At 31.3% G+C, this 10681-nt stretch overlaps 1 long non-coding RNA gene across 1 annotated transcript; it reads right to left on the bottom strand.

Annotated features, from left to right (window-relative positions):
• Window positions 1-7943: 7943 nt before the first annotated feature.
• On the bottom strand, window positions 7944-9820 carry LOC129287603 (uncharacterized). Its single transcript, XR_008587747.1, has 3 exons — window positions 9499-9820; window positions 8767-8832; window positions 7944-8216 (listed from the first exon to the last, which is right to left on the bottom strand). It is a non-coding gene; the product is annotated as an uncharacterized LOC129287603 (long non-coding RNA).
• Between the last annotated feature and the right edge of the window lie 861 nt (window positions 9821-10681).

Genomic DNA, 10681 nt, shown 5'->3' with positions numbered 1-10681 from the left:
CCAATATTCTTTATGCCTTCCTTCCTTCTTCCTTCTTCCTTTCGTTCTTCCTTTAGTTTTTTTAACCAAAGCTTTCGTAGAATATTATGAATATGAATGACAAGTGACACTGTTAGAATATTAAGAGTGATTAGTGTTTAATCACATAGTTAGTTGGTATCCTTAAATTTGTATAAAGGAGCCATATCATTGTGTATTGAGTAAGGGGGTTTAATCCCATCTTCAATAAGGAGATTAACATAGGTCCTCACCTTAAATTAGTTCCTAAAATGAGATTTGTTCATCACCCAAGTGGGTTGATTAGTATTGTAAATCTTTCAAATGAAGGATCAATTATTGTCAAATTGTATCATTTCCATCCGTGAGTATTCATTCTTCTCTTCATCATTTTCTCTACATGGTATCAAGAGCAAGCCATCTTTAGGCCTTATGATTGTTCAGAGGATGATCATCGAGGTTTAGCAGAGAAACCACCAAGAAACCAAGATTCAAAACCATAATATCAATAGTTGCGCTTGAGTAAGTTTCAAGACTTGGGCAAAAGTTGCAATGAAGGGGCCCAAGATTAAGAATTTGGGACCATCATGGACAAGATTTAGTGACCTTTCTGATTTGCAACATGGTGCATTTCTTGTTCAAGCGCAGAATACTGCATTGCACATTATTTCCCTCGTCTAAGGTTTTTCCTTCTTTATTATCATTCTCCAACCTCGTTGTCTCTGCCTCCAAGTATTCCTCTCAAGCGAAAACCAAACCATAAACACCGTTGGAAAATCAAGATCAGATTTAGTTTACCTAGGTTATGCACAAGATTTTGCCTTTTTTCTTTCTCTTTTTTAGGGTATCAAATTTCTGCAGCTTCTCTTCTTCATCTCCTCCTTTATTTCATCACACCAGTGAGCTTGAGATTGGAAATGACATCAAAGGCCATCAATGTCCTTTAGGGATGTAAGAGAAATCCTTTAGGGATGTAAGAGAAAAATAGCAATCATACCTGAGCGAGTCAAGTAACAGAATGAGTTAAGTCATTCTCGCTTCGCATCGGTAATTTTGCATGTGAAGAAACTAAATTTAGTGAATGTGTGCAGATGTTCTTTTAAATCCACTAGATTTGCTTATGAGTTTGTGATCCTTAGATGATGAGTCACTGCAAGTTATGTAGCAGGAGAGTTTGCCAAACAGGGCCACCGCGACAAGATTATATGATAGTAACCATTGATCTTTTCCTCCATCATTTTCAACTATGGGCAAATACATAGAAATCTTCAAAGATTCTCATTAGGATCTCAGTCTAGCTCAAGTCCCATATGTCAAGTGATCTTGAAGGTCAACCTTGTTGTTTAAATGTTCTCCCCTATTTCTTGTTTCGAATCCTTCTTCTTTATTCTATTTTGGGTTTCATGCAATTTGTTACTCTTGTGGTGTGAGATGGTCTAAGGTTTTGTATATGTGTGCACAACATAAGCCTAGATATGTTACAGAACATGCTTCTAGTAATGACCCTAATCTTAAGTGATAATTCCTTGTATGGCTTAGTGCCTTCAAATTTAATAGGGTTGAGGAGTTTGTGGAGAATGAAGCTAGGCTAAGATCAAATAGTAAGACACCAATAATAGTTAAGTACTCAATGGTGCCATGGTTGTTGTCTATGTTCACACTATCCTCATTTCCACCAAGCATGATGAGACTATTAATAATGGAATATGAGTTATGAATGTGGTTTCAGTTGAGACTATAGATATTCTTCCCATTGTATATGAACGTAGTCTTCTTAGCATCTATCGTGATCAGTGTGAATTCTTTAATATATGTTCCATACAGGGTTTGAATTTTAGAGTTAGTCAAAGGTATATTTCCATGAGTTTTGTGACATGGAATACATGATGAGATCCCGTGGCATTTTTCATGGTGATTTGAAGACACTTGCAGAGACTATGAAAGTGGACAAAATTGGCTTGATTCATCAAGCTTTAAGTACATTTTTTGGTGAGGTGAAAGCTAAAGGGATTAAGCCCACTTTAACATTCAACAGTTTAATGAATGTACACAAGCATGCCAAGGATAACCAAACATTGATGAAAATATGGAAGTTGATGGAGAAGAAAGAGTAGAAGATTGCCTTTGAAAGGCATTGTTTTCATCCTATAAGTATAGGATAGTTTAATTTGTAATTGGTCTAGATGATCAATTAATTGTGTTTTGTTGTGGTTAATATTCCAATGATATTGTTGTTCCCTTCTTCCTTTCGTGTTGGCAAGTTGAGCAACTAGAATTAAAGGGGTGTCAACTTGAGGGGAGGAGTTAGAATATTAAGAGTGATTAGTGTTTAATTACATAGTTAGTTGGTATCCTAAATCTATATAAAGGAGCCACATCATTGTGTGTTGAGTAAGGGGGTTTAATCCCATCTTCAAGAGGGAGGTTAACATAGGTCCTCACCTCAAGTTAGTTCCTAAAAAGAGATCTGTTCATCACCCAAGTGGGTTGATTAGTATTGTAAATCCTTTAAGTGAAGGATCAATTTCATTGTCAAATTGTATCATTTCCATCCATGAATATTCAGTCTTCTCTTCATCATTTTTTCTATAAATGCGACTGAGTGTGGCGGTTTCATCATGGCGATCTGGTCGAACCACGTCGTGTGCGATGGACCTGGTCGCCTTGATGCCTTAGAAGCATGCAGCAAGCAGTTGGTGTTCTTTCTCTGTGTCTTCAGATTTCTTCTGAAGCCAAGCGCTCCTAATCATGCATCCATTATTGGGAATCACAAGTTCATGATCTAGGTCACTGACTGGCTTCAAGTTGCAGCCCAACAAGTCCCCTGAAGCTTCTTCTTCTTCTTAAGAAGCACAAAATTTATTAACTTTGTTTTATATTAAGGATTGAAATAGTATTGATGAGATCAAAATAATACTCTACATGTTAACTTAGGAAAATATTGTTTATATTAAAAATAAAATGATAAAACTTAATCGCTGATATCAAATATAGATTCAAACTAAAAAAAAAAAAAATCATTCATTCTAATTAATTAAGTTAATCTACCCCTGATATAATGGCCTGATGATTGGTAAGAGAGAAAGGATAAGTTAATTATTTCATCACCACAATTTATGTGAAGACGTCTTTATCAATTATCAACTGGAGGTGATGTATCATCCATTCAACTTTAATAGCAAGATATGATTCTTGACTCTTATATCCAAATTATATACATATAGACGTTTCCTTATTCGTTGTATAGAGTTGGCAATTTCCATAGTTTATTAATTATTAATAGTGCGATATAACATAAATTTTCTATTGATTATGGAATTTTTTATGTGTAAGATGTTCAGATATTGTGGCCTTTAACTGAGATATATTTATTCAAATTTTTTGATAATATATTTATCGATAGCTGATGAGCATTTAGTTTTAATTTTATGATGCCCACAAGAGATATTTTAGATCCTGATCTATGGATGATTGCCCTCAAGTTTCATAACCCGATTATTTAATTTTAGAGGAGAAAACAGAACTCCAACTTAATCATGGAAAGGAAAAAAAAAAATATTACATCGGATATTCCATAGTCACACATATTGACCATCTATAATTAATTAAGAGCTTGATTTCAACATGTGGGTCACAAGAAATAATTCACTAATTATTAGCTTGGCCTAAAAAATATAAGAAGAAGTTTCAAAAACAAAATTAAGGACAGTTAGATTCTAACAAAATTTTTTAAAAATAAATTATAAATATTGATTTAGATATTTGTAAATAGAAATATGAATTATAAATTGAAGTAGAATATTATACCAAAATGAGTTTAGAGTACCGAATGTTTATAGACCTATAGTGCATAGACAAGTTCACCATTTAACCTTTAATTAATTTTGTAACATCATCAAGCCTATTTTGCATGATTGATTTTATATAAAAGTAAAATTTTGTTTTGGTATTCTTTCAATGATTTTGTGCTTTAGAGGTCAAGTTTGATTGTTTGTTTGTGACTATTTTTGAACTTAATTTTTAAATATGTATATATACAAAGAAAAAGAATGGTTACAAGATATATAAATTATTTTTATTCATTTTTATCTATATTTAAATCTATAAAACTCAAACCATTGTGAAAAATTGGAATTTGATGAACTCCCATGAGATTCAATATTCTTGGAAGGGTAAGATATTAATTGTTTTTGAGTTTGAAAGTTAAAAGTACTTATATTTGCCAATTAAATAATTTTATTTATATTTGCTTATTAAAAAAATAATATTAAATAATTGCCTAAATGAGCAAGTTACCCCCTAAGTTTTTCAATAGCACTATAGATACTGAACTTATTTATTGTGCAACTTATTCCTTCAACTTTTGAAAATAATATAATATAGTTACTATTTCATTTTAGCTATATGTTAGACTAATTAAATAATATTATTTAATTAGTATAATATATAAGAAGATTACTCTAATTACATGTGGAACAAAAATGAGGAAGATTAGAAGAAGGAATGAATAATTAAATAATGAAAAATTTTAAAATAAAAAATTATAAGCTGGTTATCCCTATGGATAAATAGTGCAATTCAAGATTAGCATACATCTAACCAAACTTTAGATTATGCAATCCAACCCACTACTCTTTGGCAAGGTTGGACCTGCAGGATCAACTCACATTACTAGTTCTAAGTGAAACTAAAAAAATAAATATTGTAATCTAATAGAAAAAGTCCTAGAAATCATGAGCCTATACCTTTACCTGACATGTTAAGCTTGGATGTAAGTGGGATAAGAAATGAACTAAATTATGATAGAATTGCATTAGATAATGAATTGATAAGGTTGTTTTAAAGCTTAACTTACGAGAAAAAGAAGATTCATGATAAATTTATTGTTGCTATTGAATTTGATAAATGATATTTTTTTCCTTGTATGGATATGGTGGTATTAGGAAGGCATATGTAGAGCTAAAATGGTTCTCTATGTAGCATCAAGCAGAATAGCTTCTCTAATGCTCCTAAGAGGACAGAAAACTCACTCACAATTTTATATTCCTCTTTTTGTGATAAAAAACACTATATGTAGTATAAAATATTGGAGCAACTTGGCTAAATTATTGGTTCACGCTTTATTGATTATATAAAATGAGACTCCAATAGCATATAAGTTTTGTCTTGAAACTCATGATAGATGCTTTAAGAATGTTCTAAAGTTAAGAAATCTATTAGTTAGTTATCTTTCTTTTGGAGGAAAAGTTACTATATTTGGTGGAGATTTAAGGCAAATTCGGCCTTATTGTTATTCTAGGTGTCAAGAAAAGACATTGTTTTTGTTGCACCTGAAAAAATGCGACTCAGACGGCGCGCGAGTGGAGGTCCTAGCCTTTGTAGTGGGAATTGGATCGAACGAGAAGTCGCCACCAAAATTTTGAGAGAAATCTTGGAAAACTAATTAATGGAGGATAAGGATGGTCTATGGAAACAGAGAATAGGTTCAGGAGTCAGTTGAGCGTAGGGAAGGTGTTAGGCACCCCACAACACCCGTTCATGAGAACAATTATCTGAAGTTTGTTGTGCTCTATTACTATGATTTAAAATTATTTTAATTATCCCTTTTATATTCATGTGTTTGATATAAAAATGATGATAATTGAGTGAGAAATATTTATTTATTTATGAGGGAGGACTTGACTCAGAATCTAACTTTGAGGCCTACGTACCCTGTGATGTGGATCAAAATCCACGTAATTTGGGCTTGAAAGTTGATGGTGAAAAAAATTTAAAGAGAAATTAATTAAAAATAATTCACTATTTTGCAAATAAAATAATTTTTGAAAGTTTGATATGTGTGTTTTAAATTGTAAAAAGTAATTTAATTTTAATTATTTTCTCAATTTTTGAATTTTGAGTTAATTTAATTTTAATTATTTTCTCAATTTTTGAATTTTAAGTTAAAGAAAAGAAAAGGGTTTAAAATTATTTTTTTATATTTTGTAATTGAAAATTTAATTGCAGTACCTGTAGAACCTTATTGGTTCATATAGTAATGCAATTGCTCTAAATATCTGCGGAGATTCTGAAATCTCACACGATAAAAGATGTTTTGGCAATTTAATTTATTTATTTATATTCTTATGTATATTTTTAAATGTTAATAATAATAATTTTTTTATCATGTATATACATGTTTTGAAGAATTTTAATCATCATACTTGTAAAGCCTTATTGACTTATACGGTAATATGATTATCCTAAATATCTACGAAAATTCTAAAATCTCACATGATAAAGGAATTAAATTTAAATATATTTTTAATATGATTATTTTAATATATAATTTATATATATTAAAATCTTAATCTTTATATCTGTAAAGTCTTATTAACTCATATGATAATACGATTATTTTAAAAGTCTACGAAAATTCAAATCTTACATGACTAAAAGATATAATTAGTAAATATGATTGCATTAATTTGGTTAATTAATTTTCTAAATTGTGTATTATATGATTATTTACAAAATTCATTTATTTATTATAAAAATTAAGAATCACTGTGTCTGCGAGGACTTATTATCCCACACGATAATGTGATTAATTTAAATCTGTATGAAGATTCTTGAAATCTCATATGGAACTTAAATGAATTATTTTGATTATAAAAAGATAGTTAGTTTTAACGGTTGGTCATTGAAACCATTGATTATACGCATAAATTGGATCTCTATACCTGTAAAATTTTATTAATTGACACAATATGAGATTGCTTTAAATGTCTGTAAAAATTTTTAAAATCTCACACGATAAGTAAATGATTAGAGATAAATTTTCTCTTATTTATTTTATTTTTCTTTTTTTTAATTGGGTAAGAATCGAATTCTCTCCCCTTTGCCTTTTATAAAATAGGCTTGTCATAATAAATGAAATCGTACATGTAATCATGATAGAGAGTGCCATACGATATGAGTGTAACAATATTATTGACAAGTAAAGGACCTTAGGACTAATGGAGATAAAAGAAAAATCATGCCCATACATATTAATATGCCCCTTCATACTAAAAACACATTTAAAGACCTTGTTTAATAATTTTACTAATTCTTTCATCATTTGAAATGAGATTATGCCTAAAATCAAATTAAGCTTAGTTATGATAGCAAGCAAGAATTATTATTTTCAATTTTTTTACCCTTTTTTCACACTCTTCTTTTTTTAAAAAAATGACAATCATATTAATTTTTATTTAAAAAATGTGGGACAAGTATTTAAACATGAAATTTGTTTGGGAATAATAAACCAAAATCAAACTGAGCATTTCAAATTCATAAGCAAGCAGACTAGAAAACTTGTGTGTAGCACGTCTCAGATCCGTCTTACCACTTCTGTCCAGCAAACTCCTCCCTTTCTGATCTCAGTTTCCTCTTTCTCTTTGTCTTTGTTTTCAGTTTTCATGTCCAACTTTCTTCGCCTCTCTTCGTTTCTTCTTTCTCACTGCCTCTGTTATACTTCTCTCTCATTCTTGCTCTATTTTTCAACCCCTTCGGTCTCTCTCTTCTCTGTCAGCATTATCTCTCCATTTCTCTAGCCCAAGATAGTTCTTTTTTTGTTTTCATCTCAGCTCTCTCTCTCATTTTCTCTCTTTTTCTCCAGCCAAAATAGTTCCTTCTTATCTTATCTTTCTCTCGTTCTTGTCTCATCTCTCTCTCGGTTTATCTCCTAATAGCTCCTTCCCCCTCAGCCTCTGTTTCACATCCTTCGGTCTTTTCTTCTTTGTTACTTTTTTTTGCTTCTCGTGCTCTTTTCTTCCTCCTCTTCTCGATGCTCTACTTTCCGTTTATGGCTTGTAACACCCTCAAATTTACAGACCGATTTTTCGCAAATTATTAAAACCATTATCATGGTAGAAAAATTTCTACCACGATACATCCAAGACAATATACCACAGGTCTTAAAATATCTAAAAAAAACAATTAGAACCATGAGGGACAGACATGATCCTCATAGCATGTTATTCAAATCAGATCATAAATCAAGAGGGACAGACATAATCCTCTTGGTCATATAAATACTTTTAATAAAAAGGATTAGAGTTTACATGCTTCACAAAGAAGATATGTCCTAAGTTGGCACAAGATACATTGTATAATCTAAAATAAGAGGCAACGTAAAAGATGGTGTCTCATACACCACAGTTACACCTCTGGTGCTTTCTCGGCCGGACTCGCTCCTGTAAAAATATTAACCACGGGGAATGAGACTTAAAAGTCCCAGTAACCAAAAATTAATATGTAATGATGCATGCGGATGTAACTAATCATGCGATTGCTAAGTGGGCACACAAAACATTTAACCGAACAATACTTTCAAACAAACCGAACAAGTATTTAATTTGCATGACTGCACCTTATATCCTCCTTTCGCCATGCTCGGACGCCAAATCACCCGGCCAAAGGTGAGTTGGACCAAGCGACACGCCACTCATTGGGTCCAATGAGGGCTTACCACGTGGTAATAATTAACCGAACAGAAATTCCCATTAACACCATACATTAAAATACCCTGACAAGTCATGCATCATTCAAATATCCAAACAGGAATATATCCGAACAATAATATCTCATCATGATAAATAAAAAATAAATTTTTAACCCACTTGGCAATAATTTCAAACAAGTATATACAGTATTTATTTTCAATAATTCATAATTTTTCCAAACAACAAAACAACACATAACCATTCACAAACACACTCATCACAACACATTAATAATGGTTACCTTGTGTCTTGAATAACAAGTTCCCCTTCACAACTCCTTTTTCACCACTATCTTTGTCAATATAATCTACATAATTATTTCACAATACTATATATTAATTTTACATTAAAATAAATAACTCTAATTTAAAGAGTTAGAAAGTCTTAAATCTATAGTCCATATTAACACTAATTTAAGATTTATGCCTTATTTAACTTCCCAAATTCTTTTCTAAAATTCTCGTACCCTAATGAACTATTTTTTTTTTATCCTCAATTCACTTCTAGTATCGCAATTTCATCCTTCTACATTCTAAAAATTCATCTAAAAATAAATTAAAAATTTTAGAATTATCCTGAAGCCTCAAATCACCTTTCTATAACCTCAAAAATACCTATTCATACTTAAATAAATATTTAATAATCATAGGTTTATCCCTACATCTCAGATTCCACATAAATTCAACCATATAGATCTAGATTTTAACTCAAAAATTCTTAAACATGAGTTTCAACCTTAAGAAAATATTCTATAATATTTACTATATCCCTAAGAATTTTAACCTATATTTTTAATCCATCATATCATCAGATTAACTATCCTATAGAAAAATCCTAATCAAAATATTTACTCTATCCTACAAAATAATCATATCACTAGAAAGCTAATATTATTTAGAAAATAACTATAAAATTAATTTTGTAATTAAATAAATTTTTAAATGCTAATCTAAACAGGAAAGTTAGAACATACCTGAAGAAAAAAGAAAATAATCCCCCCTTGCGAGAAAACGCCGAGCAACGTGAGAGGAAGAGAGAAAAATAATATAAAAATGGGATTGTGAGTCCCAAAATTATATTAAAAAAAAACTATAGGTTTGAATTTAATTATTCAAACCTTTGGGCCCAAAGTTGCAATTTTCTCTAAATTGCATCTTAGCCTCTCATGCTTCCTAATGCACACACCCCCTCCTTTTTATACATGAAGGCACCTCTTCTCTTCCCTCATCTAACCAATGTGGGACTTAGAAACAACAACCTTCCACCCCCCCTTTTTTTTGTTCCTTCTACCTTCTCTTTTTTTTTTAACACACACATAAAAAAAATTATTTATGTATTATATCTTAACTAAATATTGCTTATGTGATTTTAAATTTAAATTTTTAAATTCATAATTAAATACCTAATCATAATATTATTTCTAAATAACCTCAAATAATATAAATTCCTATTATTATCATTTTTTTTCTCAAAACCTAAATTCCACAATTTCTTTATTATATAAAAATCAGGATGTTACAATTCTCCCCTCCTTTTAGAAATTTTGTCCTCAAAATTTAATAGATAAGCTTAGAAACTATGTACCTAAGCAAATAAATGTGGATAATCTCGCCTCATACTCTCCTCGGTCTCCCAAGTAGCATCACCTAGGGCTCCACCCTTCCAAATCACCTTCACGAGTCGGATGGTCTTATTGCGTAGTTGTTTGTCCTTAAAGTCCTCAATTCGCTCCGGTTCGGATCTAAAGGTCAAATTCTCCCTCAATTCTACTTCTTCAGGTTCAATAACATGGGAGGGATCCGGGTTGTACTTCTTCAACTGTGATACGTGGAACACATTATGGATACCTGCAATCTGTGGAGGTAATGCAACTCTATATGCAGTAGATCCAATTCGCTCCAAGATCTCATACGGGCCCATAAATCTAGGTGTCAATTTCTTTGCCTTAATGGATCTACCAATGCCTGTCACTGGAGAAACCTTCAAAAATACATGATCTCCTACTTCAAACTCTAACGGCCGTCTCCTCTTATCAGCATAGCTCTTCTGTCGGCTCTGAGCGGTTAGCAATTTTTGCTTAATCATTGCAATCTTCTGGGTGGTTTGCTCTACAATTTCTGGACCAATGATACTCCTCTCACTTAATTCTGTCCAAC

Source organism: Prosopis cineraria, unplaced genomic scaffold (genome assembly GCF_029017545.1).
Source record: "Prosopis cineraria cultivar Desert tree isolate PC_DT_omini unplaced genomic scaffold, ASM2901754v1 PC12, whole genome shotgun sequence".
NCBI classification, from domain to species: Eukaryota; Viridiplantae; Streptophyta; class Magnoliopsida; order Fabales; family Fabaceae; genus Prosopis; species Prosopis cineraria.
This window is presented reverse-complemented; position numbering and strand designations above follow the sequence as displayed.